This window comes from Misgurnus anguillicaudatus, chromosome 24, assembly GCF_027580225.2.
Source record: "Misgurnus anguillicaudatus chromosome 24, ASM2758022v2, whole genome shotgun sequence".
Taxonomy (NCBI): domain Eukaryota; kingdom Metazoa; phylum Chordata; class Actinopteri; order Cypriniformes; family Cobitidae; genus Misgurnus; species Misgurnus anguillicaudatus.
The window spans coordinates 43,300,960-43,319,691 of NC_073360.2; the positions used below are offsets into that span (position 1 = coordinate 43,300,960).

The 18,732-nt window shown below is 41.0% G+C and overlaps 1 pseudogene; it reads left to right on the forward strand.

The window, feature by feature from the left end:
• Nucleotides 1-1,429: 1,429 nt before the first annotated feature.
• LOC129438979 (uncharacterized) overlaps nucleotides 1,430-18,732 on the forward strand; it is a 177,884-nt pseudogene continuing 160,581 nt past the window's right edge.

Sequence of the window (18,732 nt, forward strand, 5' to 3'; positions counted from 1 at the left end):
AGGGAGTTAAAAAGAAAACAAATTACACACACTATACTAAGGGTGGGACAAAAAAAAATCGATTCTTAGATGAATCGCGATTCGGGCGTGGGCCGATTCTAAATCGATTCACAAATGTCAAGAATTGATTCTTAAATGTTATTTTACAAAATAATAATGTGACGTTATCAGAACCAAAAGGCGGAACTCAACTGGGGGAGCGGTGATGCACACGGACAACTTAAGAGAGCGCGCACTGCTTTGCTGTATCCCTTCTATCCACAACTGCAGGCGTGGCGGCAAAGTTTTAGGCGTGGCGGGCCGCCACGGTAGAATGTATATAGGGGAAACACTGTAATCTCATTCTAGAAGTGTCACCATATAATGCAAAAAGGATTGTGAAATCTCTGAAAATAATAATAAAAAATATTGCTCCATTTGATGACAACTACAAAATAGTGGAATACTCACAAATAATCATGCATTACAGTTATGTTAAAATATTTAAAAATAATAATACAAAATAGCTGGATATGTTTACAATGTTAGTTTATTTTATGTGCAATGACCCAGCTGTAATAGCAGGACTGACATTTGTCTTCTGTTTATATGTGTGAATCTAGAAAAAGATACAGAATCTCAATTCTTCATCCTTCTTTGTGTAAATAAGATTGAAAAGACAATTTATTTGGTTCATGTTTCTTTCAGATGTGAAGAGTGATTCATGTTTGGATATCGAAATAACGTCCTCAACATCAAAAGAGCGACTGACAGCACAAACTCTTTCCTGCATCACCTGTGGAAAGACATTCAGCTCACAGAGACTTTTAGAGAGACATGAGAGAAAACACACAGAACAGAAACTCTTCACCAGATCTGAGATCAGCTTTACTACCTTACAAGAGAAGAAACTTCATTCAGAAGACCACAGAGAGAAGAAGAAGCAGTTTCACTGTGAGCAGTGTGGGAAGATTTTTGTCTGTTCCTATAAACTAAATATTCACATGAGGATACACAGTGATGAAAAGCCTTTCAACTGCACTGAATGTGGAAAATATTTCAGAACCAAACAAAATCTTGATATTCATCAGAGAATTCACACAGGTGAAAAACCTTACGAGTGTCCTCACTGTGAGAAGAGTTTTAGTTTAAAGCATACATTACTAAGGCACCAGAGACTTCACACAGGTGAAAAACCTTTCAAATGTTCTCAGTGTGGCAAGACGTTTACTTGTTCAAGTAACTTAAAAAACCACGAAAGAGTTCATACTGGAGAGAAACCTTATCACTGTAGTGTGTGTGGAAAGAGTTTTGGACAACGGGCTACATTACTAAATCACAAGAGAATTCATACAGGTGAAAAACCTTTCAAATGCTCTCAGTGTGATAAGACTTTTTCTCAGTCCGGTCATTTAAAATCTCATCAGAGAGTTCATACTGGAGAAAAACCTTAACACTGTAGTGTTTGTGGGAAGATTTTTAGTCAACAGTGTAACTAACTTAAAGGTCACATTTTCCTAATCCTATTTTTTAAACCCTAGTTAGTGTGTAATGTTGCTATAATAGCATAAATAATACTTGTAAAATGATAAAGCTCACTGCCAGGCGATATATTTTCTTTAACAGAATTCGCCTTTCAAAGCTTACAGCGAACGGCCGGTTTGGACTACAGACCTCTACTTCCTGTTTTAATGACTACAATAGAACAGTTTTTGACTAAACCCGCCCACAGGAATATGTCAGTCGCCAGCTAAGCTAACGGCAAGCTAATCAGCCCGTTTTGAGGACAGTGAAAACAGCGCTATACAGATAAGTAAATTATGTGACCTCTAAGCACAAGAGATTCCATACAGGTGAAAAACCCTTAAGTGTGACAAGACGTTTGCTCTGTCAAGTCACTTCCCTTCTGAAAAAAACCCCAATAAAACCTTTGCAGAAATTCCTAATGGTTTCCATTAAAATACCAGAAGGAACCATTAGCTTTTACCATTAAAGCCACTACAAAATATCATCCTTTGAACTAATTAAACGTCTGACCGAACATCTTAAACTAGCAGCGCTTAGCAGCGTCTGCCATGTGATGACCTGACATGATGTCAGTGCCTTAAAATTAGCGGTTTAGGTGCCAAGCTGTTAAAAAGTGTATGTGTCCAGGATCAAACAAACTCTTCATAATAGTGTTAATAAAATATGAAAAACAACATGAATTAACACATTTATCATTTTTATGTCACATTTATCTCTTTAAGAACTCATTTATTTTATATTGTGTGCTATGTGATTTTTCTAATTGGTTTTTAAAGTCTTAATGTCATGAGACCACAATGTCATTTATTGTTCATTAACTTTGGTTGGTATAGAAACACACTGAGAAAGAAACTGTTCAGATTATTCAGTAAATGCTTTGTTCATTTTTACAATGATTTTGTCTCCTGACTTCTGCTATAGGCCTTTTCTCTGGGCTGGTAAATGAAAGTTTACTTAATTATTCAGTATTTTGTCAGTCTTTCATTCTTTCTAGGAAAGTTAAAGGACCTGTTGTTGCATTGAGAGCATCTTGAACAGATGTGTGATATGGTAGCACAATAGAAATTAACTGCAAGAGCTTATAGAGAGGAGTAGAGACTTCTTAGAGGAACACCAATATATTTTATTTATTTTTCTATGCAAGGACAATGCATATTAACATAACAGCACAGCTGTGAAATATGCCAGAGTTAGCCGAAAGGCTAGTTTTCATCTGTAGTCCTAGGCCAGATGTACAATAGGCACCCTGAAAACAATTAATAAGTAAAATGCGTTAATAATTACATGACTAAAATACAATAAACAATACATTTGCTACAGCAGCAAGTAAACATACCAACACAGACATGCAACAAAACATTCATGTGCTACAAGCTTAAAAGGAGATGCAGCTAGAGGCGACAGAACATACATAAGCACAAGCAACAGTCTCTGCCATGCAGCTAAAAGCGACTAGAATGCAGCTAGAAGCGACAGGACACACAAGAGCACAAGCAACAGTTCATGAGACAACTTAAATCACTATTAAAAAGAAAACAGTAAATAACATTTATCAGTTATAATACAAAGTTTAAAAGGAAGAGTACACATAAAAATGCATCAATATAAAATTAGATAAGAAAAACATGCTGGATGACTCAAAAAGCAGTGAAAGTTCAGTGCTGACATGTTTGATTGCTAAGGAGCCAACGTTTTAATGTTGAGCGGAATACATTGTAATTGTTAATTTCTCTAATTGATATTGGAATGTTATTCCATTCCTTTGAAGCTTTCATAGAAAAGGCTGACTGACTAAAGTCATTTTCCTAAATGGAATGACACAGTCTTCTCTAGATGTTCCTCTAGTGAGATGACTGGTATTGGACCGCAAACCCAGGAACTCACCAAGAGGGAGAGGAGCCAGGCCATGAAGGATTTTATATGCTAAACAAATATTTGTGAACTTAACAAAATTTTCCCAACTTAATAAATTATATTTTAACAGAATATTGCAATGATGAAAGTGACGTGGTTTCTTATCCAGAACTTTAAGTGCTTGTTTATATAGGGACTGCATTGGTTTCAAAGTGGTATGGTTGGACAGGGACCAACTGGTGAGGCAGTTAGTCATATGCGAAAAAATCTATGAATCCATAAACATTTTGGCTGCTCGGGTGGACATTGAATTTCTGATAAATCGAAAATTTGATAAATTAATTTTTACTTTCTGAACTGTTTTCATGATATGAGAATTAAAATTGAGGTTGGAGTCTATAAGAATACCAAGATACTTAAATTCTGTAACTATTTGAAGTTTTTCACCAGATATAACAATGTCCAGATTTCTTGTGGAGTTGGCAGTTTTAGTAAAGAACATACCAACTGTCTTAGAGACATTTAGCTGTAGACTATGCTGGTTTAACCATTCGCTGATCTTTACCATAGCGTTTGTAAGTTTAGTTGCCACTTCTATTTTTGATTCTCCATGTATATATAGAACTGTGTCGTCTGCATACATTTGAATATTTACTTCTGGGCACACACGTGGTAGATCATTAATATATATGCAGAACAGAATAGGGCCCAGGATTGACCCTTGGGGCACTCCAGTGGACAATTGAAGAGAATCAGACTGATAGCTACCAATACGGACAGTTTGTGATCGGTGATAAAGGTAAGATGATACCCATTTAATAGCATTATCCGAAAAGTTGAATTGAGAAAGTTTGAAGAGTAAAATGTTATGATTTACAGTGTCAAAAGCTTTCCTGAGATCTAAAAAGATGGCTCCAACTACGCTATTCTTGTCAAGCATTGATTTAAGATTTTCAATGAAAAAGCAGTTAGCCATCTTGGTCGAATGATATACTAGTCAACATTTGAAGTGGATCAAAAAGGTTTATCAAAGTTGTCCTAAGACAAGAATGGGTATTAAGGATTGGTTTTATGTAAACTTTTATTAAAGGTTTTGATCCACTTCGAATGTTGACTAGTATTTTGAATATACGTTGCATACTTGATAAGCTTGTCACATTTTTACTGCACAGAAACCATATATTGTATAACAGGTTTCTTTTTACTTTATTATTATGACGATCACAGTTGAATGTAATGTGGTAATAAAAAAGGAAGAAAGTAATTGTACGGGTATATGAAAATAAAGGTTTTAAACTTCAACTGCATATTTCATTTGCATATTCAAGAGGGAATAGTTTAAAATAATTTCTTTAATTCCTTAAAAAAAACATATAATCTTAAAACGTAAGTAATGTGATAAAAATGAGAAAATAACCTACCTGATAGAAAAAAAAATGTTGCTACTGTATTTGTATATAGATGATGTTTTATTAACAAGGTTCGGGAGGAGCATGTTCAGATAATTAAACACAGGTGAAAACACTCTCTGATAATCAAACACAGGTGGAAGCACTCAGCAATCAACCTAAGAGGGTACAAATAGACTCAGCAGTCTTACCTCACTATGTTGTCAGTTCGCAGCAGAAATGTCTCAATCAGCTCCTCTTCCAACAAAGACATGGACACCTCCAGGGATGCATCTCCACACCCCACCGAGCCCACGGTCATCCCTACTACACCGGACGTCCCACTTGAGCCCCCGGCTTCTCCTCGCGGCCGCACACCGGCCCGATCAGCCCGGCGCTCACCATAACGCCAAGACCAATCTTCACTGCCCCCGGCTAGACACCCACCTCCTTCTCCAGCTTCCTCCTACCGCTCGGCCGTCCCGACGATCCCTCCTATTGGGAAATGGACCGTAGCCAGACTGAGGCAAGCGCTGAGTAACTCAGACCTTCAAGCTCCGAGGAAGATGAACAAAGCGGAGCTGTACTCGCTGTATGTATCCCTTCAGTCGACTCCCAAGACGACTCACAAGCAGAGCAAAGCCCGCAGGGCTCAAAAATCGCCTGCCCAGTCACCGCCATCGTCTTCTCGCTCAGGTCACAGTTCGCACCAGCTGTTGAGTCGCCGCAGCAACAGGCCCTTAGCTAGCCTGGGCAAAGCTTCAGATTTCGCCATGACAGGTCCATTACCACCGGCCGACGAGGCTCAGCCCTCCACCTCTGCCTACGCTACAGCAGCGCTGTATGCAGACAGGCCCAGAAGCCTCCCCACAGCCGCACAGTTTTATTCTCTAGCTGTTCATAACCCTTTTCTTTTTCAGTGGCCTCCAGCTCCGGTGGCAAACACTAGCGCGAAGCTATTGTAACAAGGTTAAAATAGTTTTATTTCACTAGATTTTCTTGTTTATGCATTTAATGTAGTTCTATAATTGTTGAAACCAGTGTTTGTAATACATTAAAAATGGTCTGTAAGGAGGTGATGGATTCTCCCTTTTCCCCCCTTCCTAAAACAACAAAGTGGTTCAGTCCAAGCAGCCATATTAGCTGCTCACTTCCTTAGCTGTCTTTTCCTTCTCTCTCCTGAATGGAAGAGGTATGCTATGCTACATGCTACATATTAATTGGTTGAAAATAACTCACACACAGAAATACATGGTTTAAATGGTTTTTATTTAACACAGCAGATGTAAGATCATATATATACTAACATGAATGTTTCAGAGATGTGAAATTGATGCATTTTGGAAAGTTATTTTTGTTGACAGTGTTACTGATGTGTGAGCTGAAGCTGTTATGACAACCTGTTTATATAAAAATACATTCTCTATGCAGGTATGCATTGACAAACCATATGTGTGTGTTAAAGTTGTTATGAAATCAATATTGTTGAGATTCATATCCTAATTTGTATAAATGTGTGTATGGATTTACTGCTTTTGCTATTTGTTTTATTTTGGCTTCTTTTTCAAATTTTTATTTATTTATTTTTCAAATTTTTCCCTTTTCCTTCTCTCTCCTGAATGGAAGAGTGTTACTGATGTGTGAGCTGAAGCTGTTATGACAACCTGTTTATATAAAAATACATTCTCTATGCAGACCAAATCTGGCATTCTCCTGTCATTCTTCGGCATATTCAACACAACGCAGATCACAGAAGCATACGGTTACACTGGCGCCGTGACCCGTGCGATTGTTCAGCGGCTGCCGAACTCAGTCAGTCAATTAAGTCCAGCTTGTTTCCTAACAATCAGCTACCTACATCCACATTGTGTTATGACTGTCAGAGGTGCTCACGTGTAGATCCGTGTGGTACCACCATCATTGACGCTTCAAAGATGAATCTTGTGCTGAAAAGTGGTAAAGAACCACCATACTTTCGTGGTGACAGTTCAGATAAGTGTTCAATCTTTGAGTGGGAAGATTTGATGAGGACCTACCTTGAAAAAGGCAATTATTCCAAACAAGAATGCATTGATGAGATCATAAACAAATTGATGGGGCGGGCAAGGGATGTTATACAGATATGGTTGCGCAACAGTGTCTCAGTTTCTAGGACTGTTGATGTAGATATGGTATTCCGTATCCTCAAACAGCACTTCGGGGGTGTTATATCCACAGGTCTTCCCCTGGCTGACTTTTACGCTACCAAGCCATATCAAAATGAAGGCCCTTTTGATTACTGGATTAGATTAAACAAAGCTGCTGACCTAGCTGAACAGCATCTTAAAAGTGAGGGCAGAACATTGCAAAATCGGGACATGGAGATTGCCGTTATGTTCATACGTAATTGTCCTGATAAAGATCTCTCAATGATGTTTTTAAGCAAACCACAGCGTGAGTGGACCGCTGCAGAGGTACAGGATCATTTGGATGAATTTGTGAGGAACCGCAAAGTGTATGAGTGTCAGTTCTCACAACAAACAGCTAGTGCTGTCAGTAATGATATGTGTGGTACACCACCTTGTAAAACTCAAGTTGTTAGGGCTCCTGGGAGTGAAGTTGAGCCTGATCGTGCAACATGTGAAAGTTACACAATGGATAGGATACTAAATATGCTGGAGAAAGCGCTGACATGTAACACACAGTCCTCTAGGGCAGTTGTGCATCGCAAATCAAATGTTAAGAGATCACAAGTGTGTAAAGTCTGTCAGAGTACTGACCACAACACAGTTGCTCACTGTAGATTACACAAATTGTGTTTCACTTGCTATCGTCCTGGACATACCCATGACATCTGTGAGATGACTACGTCACAGGTTATGCCAAACAGTTCGACTGCTGCTGTAGACGGTCAAAGTCACAGGTCCTCTCAGGAAAACTTTTGAGCCTCCATCTGGAGGAGGGCGATGGTAGGCACATGAGTTCAACCTCCTTTGATAGTGATGATATTGAATCTGTATATGCTTTTGTATGTGAAAATGTCCCAAAATCTAGCAAAGTGATCTTGCAAAATACCACAAGAACATCTCAAAGTGAAAGTTTGTTCTACACTAATGTATTAGTTCAGGATAAGGTTGAGTTAAAAGGCATGTTGGATACGGGGTCGATGGCAACTACCATCAGTGCGGACATAATACCCATGTTAAAACAAGCGGGTGTGATGTCTGAGGACATGCTGGCCCCTGCTGATATCGTTTTAGTGGGTTGTGGGGGAAAACAAACCAGTCCTTTAGGGCTATGTGATTTGAAACTTGAGGTTTATGGGTACAAGTTTTTAGTCCCAGTTTTGTTTGTAAAAGGACAGATTGACCCCATTGTTTTAGGTACAAATGTACTTAAGCCACTTATCAGACACTTCAAGTCAAATGAAGGATTTTGGCGTGTTATGAGTAAACCTGATTCACCTTACCAGAATGACAGTAGCCAGTTCCTTCGTCTTCTGTCTAATCTAGAGAGATGGCGAGGGGAGTCGATCCCAGACAAAGTTGGAACTCTGAAGTTGAAAAGTTCAGTAACTCTTCAGCCTATGACTGAACATTTGGTGTGGGGTCGATTGCCCACGAGTACTGTATTATCAGCTGGTAGCACAGTACTCATTGAGCCATGTGCATCCCCATGTGTGAACAAACAGATAATGATTGGCCGGATTGTGTCTCCACTGTGGGGAGATGGGTGGCTACCCATGAAGATTATTAACCCCACTTCAGCAGAAATCACTCTACGCAGGAACTCAAAAATTGCAGATGTTTTCCCCTGCATTGCTTTAGAGGACTTTGATCAGTTTTCAGACACTTTGACTGTTCATCAAAATGTAGGAAAAATGCACAGTAATAGTTCCTGCGGTAGTCTTACTGCCAGAAGCTTATGCAGTAGCACCATCGATGTGAATGATAAGCTGGAAAAGCTAGGATTTAGCTCCATTCCAATTGGTAATTGCGAAGTGTCTTTGCAGTGTAAAGAGAAACTTGTTGATTTGATTGAGACATACGAGTCTGTCTTCTCGAGACACCATCTGGATTGTGGTGAGGTACAGGATTTCTGCCATCGTATAAGATTGACAGATGAGCGTCCATTCAGGTTACCTTACCGCAGAATATCACCTGCTCATTATCACAAACTGAAAGAAACTTTGGATGAGATGGAGGCAAAAGACATTATTCGCAAATCCTGTAGTGAATTTGCCTCCCCCTTGGTTCTGGTGTGGAAGAAAAATGGCGATCTGCGAATCTGCACGGATTTCAGATGGCTTAATGCCAGAACTGTTAAAGAAGCTCATCCGCTTCCACACCAGAGTGACGTCCTAGCTGCGTTGGGGGGTAACATGTTTTTAGCACCATGGACTTGACAGCTGGCTATTACAACATACCCCTCCATGAGCTTGACAAGAAGTATACAGCATTTTCTTCACCGCTTGGACAACATGAATACAATCGTCTTCCGCAAGGGCTTTGCAATAGTCCAGCCACATTTATGTGCATGATGCTTACTATATTTGGTGACCAGAACTTTTTAAGTCTCCTGTGTTATCTTGACGATTTGTTGGTGTTTGCCAAGACCGAAGAAGAGAGCTTAACTCGATTGGAAATGGTGTTCCGACGTCTGAAAGAACATAACTTGAAACTGTCACCTTCAAAATGTCAGTTTTTGAGGCGTTCAGTTAAATTCCTAGGGCATGTGATTTCCCAGAATGGCATTTCAAGGGATCCAGATAAAGTGGAAGCCATTGTCAAGGTAACAGAGGCAGATTTGATGGAGTCAGATGGTGTCACTCCATCCCCTACAAAAATACGCTCCTTTTTAGGGATGGTAGTCTACTACCAGCATTTTATTGAAAACTGTTCTGTATTGGCCAAACCTTTGTTTGCTTTGACTGGTGGTCAGAAAAGGCCTCGGAAATCTAAAAGCAACAAAAGGTCTTCATTGTCCCGGAAACTTGGCCCAGATGATTGGACTCAGGAGTGTAAACAGGCTTTTCGGGATCTGAAGGCAGCTCTCGTTGAAGAAGTGCTTTTGGCTCACCCTGACTTTAGCAAGCCGTTCATTTTATCTGTTGATGCATCAACCGCCGGACTAGGTGCAGTGTTGTCTCAAATTCATCACAACAGTGACAAAGCACAACCTATAGCTTTTGCCAGTAAATCACTAAATCATGCTCAGGCAAAATATCCTGCACATCGCCTTGAATTTTTTGCAATGAAGTGGGCGATTTGTAATAAATTTAGCCATTGGTTACGTGGTCACAGGTTCACTGTGTGGACCGACAACAATCCCTTGAAGTACATACTGACCAAGCCCAGGTTGGATGCCTGTGAGCAGCGCTGGGTGGCGCAGCTGGCGCCATTTGACTTTGACATCCAGTATATTCCAGGCACTAAAAATGTGGTGGCGGACGCCCTCAGTAGAGAGCCTTTTGTGCAGTCTAAAATTTTACACAGATTGACTAGGGCTCCATATAACACCCTTCTTAGACAGGCAGCCAATTTCAAAAATGATGATGTTCAGAATATGTTTCGGCTGTCTGCAGTACTACCTGAGATGAGGGATGTGAATGCTCAGTTTGAGACTCGAGATGCTACCTTTGAAGCTATGTGTAGTGCAGGAAGTGTACAGGTGAGCAGTGATGGGATTTCTGCTGTCATGCAAACACATCAACATTGGGAAGATGCAGGAACTGTAAGAGCTATTTCGCATGTGCAATACCTGGAGTCTCTTGTTGCAGTGGGGCAGAACCCTGTTCCTGTTTTTGACCATAATTTGCTTCTTACAGAACAAGTCAATGATACTGTGGTTGGTCGGGTCAAGTTTTTTATTGACCGCGGTCGTCGTCCCTCAAGACGTGAAAAAGTTCATGAATCACGTGAGACGTTAAGGATATTGAGACAGTGGGGTAAATTGAACACGCGCCTGGGGATAGTGTATCGTGTGTCCAAGCACCCAGTAACTAAACAGAAAACTTACCAATATGTTGTACCTGAATCTCTTCGTATGGCAGTGTTGAAAGGCATTCATGATGATGCGGGCCATCAGGGTAAACAGCGTTCATTAGGGTTGGCCAGACAGAGGTTTTATTGGGATACAATGGAGAAAGATGTCAAGGACTACGTACACAACTGTAAGAGATGCATTGTGAGCAAGGCTCCTGAACCAGAGGCTAGAGCTCCATTAGTTTCCATTACCACTTCGTCTCCACTTGAATTGGTCTGTATAGATTTTTGGTCAGCTGAAGACCACAACAATAAGTCTATTGATGTTTTAGTAGTCACTGACCACTTCACGAAGTTGGCGTGTGCATATCCTTGCTCTAACCAATCTGCTAAGACAGTGGCACGGGTTCTTTGGAACAATTTCTTTTGTGTGTATGGTTTTCCTGTTAGCATTCACTCTGACCAAGGCGCCAATTTTGAGAGCCTGTTGATTGCGGAGTTGTGTCAGTTGGCTGGCATTGATAAAACTCACACTACACCATACCATCCAATGGGCAATGGTCAGGTGGAAAGAATGAACCGCACTCTTGGTAACATGATTCGTGCTCTGCCCCCCAGATCAAAAGTTAGATGGCCGCAAATGCTGAACACCTTGACTTTTGCATATAATTGTACAGTTCATGAGACAACAGGTTTTTCACCTTTCTTTCTCATGTATGGCCGTACTCCGAGACTACCTGTTGACCTTATGTTTGAAAGTGTACTTTTGAATGGTGAAACAGTTGACATTGACAAGTATGTGCAGTCGCTCAAGCGTGATCTCTGTGAAGCTATGAAACTTGCACAGTCACATTCAGGTAAACAACAACATAGACAGGCAGAAATGTATAACAAAAGGTGTAAGGGACAACCAGTTGATATTGGTCAGAGAGTTTTATTAGCCAACAAAGGTGAAAGGGGGAAGAAGAAGCTGGCGGATCGTTGGGAGAGTACAGTTTACATAGTGATCGGGAAAACTTCCTTGTTAAACACGTACAAACTCAGAAGCCCTTCTGGTGTTGTTAAAACTGTTCATAGGAATCTGATTATGCCAGTAGACTTTCTGCCATTGCCTGATACAGACCCTGTTGAGGAACACTTATCCAGTTTAAGTGATGATGAACTTGAGAGCTCTAGTTTTGAACATCTTACAGATGACAGGACTACTCGATGGGTTGCTGACCTCTCTAACAGCACTGGCCAACTCGTAGCAAATGATGGTGAGTCGAATGAGCAGAATGTGCTATGTGAAGAAACTACTCAGGCGAATGATGTTGACTTGGAAACAACTGTTACCACTGAGTGTGATGCTATTGTTGCTGGTGTCGACTCACATGTGGACTGTGTTAAACATGATTGTGGCCCTCCTGAATACAGGAGTGGGAATCAGGATGATTCTGCATCAGGTGTCATTTTGAATACGGAGTATGACACGGAGGTTGTGGCAGTGCACAAAGAAAACTCTGTTGATGAACCTTCCTCTACTGTACAACCATCTGCCATTGAGAAAACTGAGTTGTCAGTGAAAATACCTGATCAGAGTGAGGGTTTCCGAACTAGGCATGGCAGACTTGTAAAGCCGTTAAATAGGCTCATCCAAACTATGTCTAATCAATTTGTTAAGAATCTTTTTGGGGAAAACAAAATGATACCATGAGTTTTTGGTACATTGTTACTTTTGTACTACTTATTGTTCTGTTGTTCCTGTATCTATTGATGTTTTTTTTGTATCCTTATAGAGGAACAATATGTAATTGTGTAGAGTCTGTTAAGACTGGGAAAACTGTTTAATAGGCTAATTCAGACTGTGTCTAACTCATTTGTTATGAATCTCTTTTGAGAAAATGAAGAAAAATTTAATTTTTTATCTCAATTTATTTGTTGCTGTAATTTCTTTAAAAAGGAATAATATACAATGCTATGTGATCTATTAAGATAGACAATTATGCAATCTTGGATGTGATCTTTCGATAAGATGTGTATATGGCATGTCTTTCTGTGGTTGGGTAAAGGAGTAGCTAACCTTTGCCCTTCCTAGTCCTTCAGTGGACAGCAGTACTGTTGGTAGACTTTTTTCAGTCTGTATGGTTGGGGGTTACACCTGGTTGCTAAGTAATTTAACTGTGGAGTTGAGTATTTTGTGTATAATTGTCTTTATTTTTTCTCTTTCTTTGATTATAAATTACTCTTTTGTATACTTTATATAATGTTATGCAAAATCTAGTGAAATTAGTGGGGGTGAGTGTAACAAGGTTAAAATAGTTTTATTTCACTAGATTTTCTTGTTTATGCATTTAATGTAGTTCTATAATTGTTGAAACCAGTGTTTGTAATACATTAAAAATGGTCTGTAAGGAGGTGATGGATTCTCCCTTTTCCCCCCTTCCTAAAACAAGTGGTTCAGTCCAAGCAGCCATATTAGCTGCTCACTTCCTTAGCTGTCTTTTCCTTCTCTCTCCTGAATGGAAGAGGTATGCTATGCTACATGCTACATATTAATTGGTTGAAAATAACTCACACACAGAAATACATGGTTTAAATGGTTTTTATTTAATATTTTTTTGTTGTTTGCAGATGTAAGATCATATATATACTAACATGAATGTTTCATCGATGTGAAATTGATGCATTTTGGAATGTTATTTTTGTTGACAGTGTTACTGATGTGTGAGCTGAAGCTGGAGCTGACAACCTGTTTATATAAAAATACATTCTCTATGCAGGTATGCATTGACAAACCATATGTGTGTGTTTAAGTTGTTATGAAATCAATATTGTTGAGATTCATATCCTCCTTTGTATAAATGTGTGTATGGATTTACTGCTTTTGCTATTTGTTTTATTTTGGCCTCTTTTTTCAAAATTTTTTTATTTATTTATTTTTCAAATTTTTCCCTTTTCCTTCTCTCTCCTGAATGGAAGAGTGTTACTGATGTGTGAGCTGAAGCTGTTATGACAACCTGTTTATATAAAAATACATTCTCTATGCAGACCAAATCTGGCATTCTCCTGTCATTCTTCGGCATATTCAACACAACGCAGACCACAGAAGCATACGGTTACACTATCACCGCTAGCACCACAGATACAACAGGGTCATCAGTTCTACCCAACAGGTTACAACCCCGCACACTTCCAATGGCCCGCAGGTGCAACAACTCAAACGAACGCAGCCCTGCCTCCGCTTGCAGCCCAAGCACACAGTGATTTCTATCATCCCTCACATCCTCATACTAACTTTCCTTTTCAATTTCCAACAGGTCTTCCAATCACAAGGGCACCAATGTCATTCGCAGCCCCGGATCATACCCTTCCCGGTTCTACTATACAAAATAAATCACCATATCCTCTTTGTTTTTCAGCCACTCCAACGCCTGTTCCATCCAACGCAGTAGCCATGGAACCTCCACCAGTTTCCCAATCCATCCGAGCTCAGATCCTCTCAGAAATTCAGGATGCTGGCTCCAGAGGCGGAACAATTCCCAACTCCAGCTCTTCGTTATTCAGAACTAATATTCCCGTAACACACCCGTTAAAACCACTGTTTGACGCATCACTCGACACTATCCTTCAAGCGGTATCTCCCAGGACCCTTCAATCCTACTTTTACCGCTTGGAGATGCTATAAAACATTCCATGCCTCTTATAACCTGCCTTTCCCTGATTTTTCTCTCCTTTCAATCACCTCTTTTATCTCCTACCTTAACATCATTAAGGGCCTACAAGTCGGGTCCATTAAAGGTTATTTGAGCGGCATCCAGTTTTTCCATAAATTGATGTACGGTGCTCCTTCCATGGAGATAATCAATTCCCAAACCTCTCTCCTAATTAAAGGGATTCAAAAATCCCAGCCCCCCCGCCCCGACGCCAGACAACCTATAACGCTAGACATTCTCACCAAATGTATTCAGACCCTCCGCACAGGCTACCAGCCCATTGGTTCCGCTCGCACACTCGATGCTATGTTTATCCTAGCCTTTTTTGGTTTTCTTATGGCGCTTTTCCGTTGCGTGGTGCCCCGCGGTTTGGTTTGGTTTGGGTCGGGTCAGCTTACTTTTGGGAGCTTTTCCATTGGGATCACTTCGTAGTACCCGATACTTTTTTTCGTACCACCTCGGTTGGGGTTCCAAGCGACCCGAGCTGATACCAAACGTGACGCGTAAACACTGTAGTTCACTGATTGGTCTGAGAGAATCGTCATCGGCGCCGTCATCCTATTATGTAAAATATTAGCTTTAGGTTAAGCTTGCTGCTAGCTTGCGCTTTCTCGAGCAAACATGTTGTCATCTGTGCTCTGTTTTAAGTTTCCAAACACCCTTATAGCGATTAAAAACATCCACAGGTTGTGAATCAGGAACACATAAAAGATTTTTCCAGACTTGCAGTTTGTGGCGGCACATTCGCGACGTGCACGTCAGTATTATTTATGCTTTAATCCAACTTCATTGAGGCTCAGCGGAGCGCCGTCGACAGACGCCACGGGTGTTTGAACAGAAACTGTTATGTGAGACAGAGGTAGTTATAAACGCGATGTGCAAAGTAAACTTCTATAGGGAATGTTAATGTACGTCACCGCAGTGTTGCATTATGGGACGTGGGCGCCATGTTTAGAGGCACCGACGACCGCTATGCCATTTAATTCTGGGCATGTTAAGCTAAAACTAGGTAAATTTGAAGAAAAACGGAAGATATCGAGAAGTTGAAAGAACAAGAGAAGGGACCCTATCGGGAGAAACTAAATGCTACTGCCAAAAAACTTTATTTGGACAAATAAACAACATAGATCCATATGATTTAGCAGCCCAAGACTGGATTACGGACCTACGCTTACATATCTGGTCAATTACCTTGTTTTTGCAGGACTTTATTTACACTTTGCAGGAGTTTAAGAGATATAAATCCCTTCAAGCTTATAGTAAAGTGACACTTCTTCTTTTGGAGTCTTATGGTTGGCAAACCAGCTATTTACTGACAATGTGTTAATACCTACGTACTTTAATGATTCTATAAAATAATTTCTCCGTTGTATTCTGCGCGATGAATCAACACATGTTCAAAAGATGGCACTTCTGTTTTGGCCAAGTTATTAAAACAAACAAAATGCTAAATATTTAGCTAACGTTGTTATTTAAAGAGTCACAAGCAGTGGGTTTGAGCAGTTGCATTTAATAAAAAATATGTGTTACAATCGTCAAAATTGTCTAAATATTTATTTTTATAACTCATGTGTTTAGGGTGATCAGAAATGAATAAATGAATCAATCAATAACTTACATTTGCAAGTAAGTTTGACAGTGTTAGCATAAAAACAAGACAATTTAAGTGGTTCTGCTTTTAGTTTCCTCCCTGAACGATCGCGTGACTTGCTTGATCGAGCAGTACTGACCAAACATATCGAAGTTTATTAAAATCTCGACAGAAAATACAAAAACAACCTCCAATACATTAACTTAAATACAGCGGGATAGGACGCGTGCCTGCAAAGATGGCGGATTACACATAATCCAACACAGCGTGACGTCAACTCCACATTCCCTATTTGTGGTGGCCAATTTTAATTTTGTGGCGGCACATTCGCGACGTGCACGTCAGTATTATTTATGCTTTAATGCAACTTCATTGAGGCTCAGCGGAGCTGTTGACTGACGCCACGGGTGTTTGAACAGAAACTGTCATGTGAGACAGAGGTAGTTATAAACGCAATGTTCAAAGTAAACATCTACGTATTTGTGGTGGCCAATTTTAATTTTGTGGCGGACTGATAAATAAATAAATGTATGGTAATGTACAAGGACGCTCTCTCTTGTATGATGTCACAGCCGTATGCAGCGCAAATATAACGACACGCCTATAATTCCTCCCACTGCGAAGTGATACTAAACTCAATGGAAAAGCTAACCACGCCAAAGTGAGGTGAGCTGACCCGACCCAAACTAAACTAAACCGTGGGGTACTATGCAATGGAAAAGCGCCATTAGATGCTCGGAACTCGGAATTACTTCTAAATTCGACCCAAAAATCCACCCAACCATCTCAGACTTATCAGTACTAGACGGCGAAACTATTTCATATCTGATTAAACAAAGTAAAACGGATCAAACCAAAAAAGGTCATTTCATCTACGTTTTTAATCTCGCTTCGCAAATCCAACCATACCAGTCAATTCTGGCCTATCTACAATGGAGAAGTTCCCAGGCTAAATCTCCCATGGAACCCCTATTTTTAGATGAATCCAAAAAACCCGTGACACGTTTTTGGTTCCAGAAACACCTCAAATCTGTTCTCCAACAGTCAGGCATTCCAGCAAAGAATTTTTCAAGTCACTCATTCCGCATTGGGGCAGCAACTTCAGCAGCCCAAAAAGGCCTCTTCCAACAGCAGATCCAAGCCCTTGGGAGATGGTCCTCCGATGCTTTCCAAAGCTATATCAGGACGAATTGGTTCCACATTAAAAAAGCCCACCAAACCCTAATCGAGTAACCCTCAAACTCAAATCCTCTTTTCTCCTCTTTCCTGTTTCCTCTTTCCATCCAGCGAGCATTGGGCTCACAGCGGATGGAGTGAGAACTTCCCCGGTAGAGCACTTACGTTTTCTCTTTTATCCAGCGATGCAGTGTGAGAAAATCTCCCGGGCAAGCACTCGTTTTCCTTTTCTGTTTCCTTTCCGTCCAGCGAGCATTGGTCTCACGGCGGACGGAGTGAGCTCTTCCCCAGTAGAGCACTTAAGTTTTCTCTTTCATCTAGTGATGCAGTGTGAGAAAATCTTCTGGGCAAGCACTCATTTTCCTTTCCGTTTCCTTTCCGTCCAGCAAGCACTAGTCTCACAGCGGACGGAGCGAGAACTTTTCCGGTAGAGCACTTACAGTTTCTCTTTCATCCAGCGTTGCAGTGTGAGAAAATCTCCCGGGCAAGCACTTGTTTTCCTTTTCTGTTTCCTTTCCGTCCAGCGAGCATTGGTCTCACAGCGGACGGAGTGAGCTCTTCCCCAGTAGAGCACTTAAGTTTTCTCTTTCATCCAGCGATGCAGTGTGAGAAAATCTCCTGGGCAAGCACTCATTTTTCCTCTGTTTCCTTTCCATCCAGCGAGCACTGGTCTCACAGCGGACGGAGTGAGAACTTTTCCGGTAGAGCACTTACATTTTCTCTTTCATCCAGTGATGCAGTGTGAGAAAATCTCCAGGACAAGCACTCGTTTTCCTTTTCTGTTTCCTTTCCGTCCAGCGAGCATTGTTCTCACAGCGGACGGAGTCAGCTCTTCCCCGTAGAGCACTTTAGTTTTCTCTTTCATCCAGCAATGCAGTGTGAGAAAACCTCCTGGGCAAGCACTCATTTTTTCCGTATTCCTTCCGTCCAGCTAGCATTGGTCTCACAGCGGACGAAGTCAGCTCTTCCCCGTAGAACACTTCAGTTTTCTCCTCCATCCAGCGATGCAGTGCGAGAAAATCTCCCGGGCAAGCACTTACTTTGCAGTTTGCTCTTTCTGTCCAGCAAGCACTGGTCCTATAGCAGAAAGAGGGAGAACTTTTCCAATAGAGCACTTAAGGTTTCTCTTTCATCCAGCGATGCAGTGTGAGAAAATCTCCTGGGCAAGCGCCCATTTTCCTGTTCCGTTTCCGTCTAGCGAGCATTGGTCTCACAGCAGACGAGCGAGAACTTTCCGGTAGAGCACTTACATTTTCTCTTTCATCCAGCGATGCAGTGTGAGAAAATCTCCCGGGCAAGCACTTACTTTGCAGAGTGCTCTTTCTGTCCAGCAAGCACTGGTCCCATAGCAGAAAGAGTGAGAATTTTTCCTCCCTACAATCGCTCCCCGTTCACAGACCAACAGGGGCCGTCAGCTCAGACAGAGAGCCACTATTACGGGCCTCCCCGGTCAAGCACCCAGGCACCTTCTCGAGATGCCAGCCCGCCAAACTCGGCACTCATTTGGGGGGTCTTCAGTCTGGCGGCTGTCCTCTGCTCTTGCACTTTGGGGGGAGTAC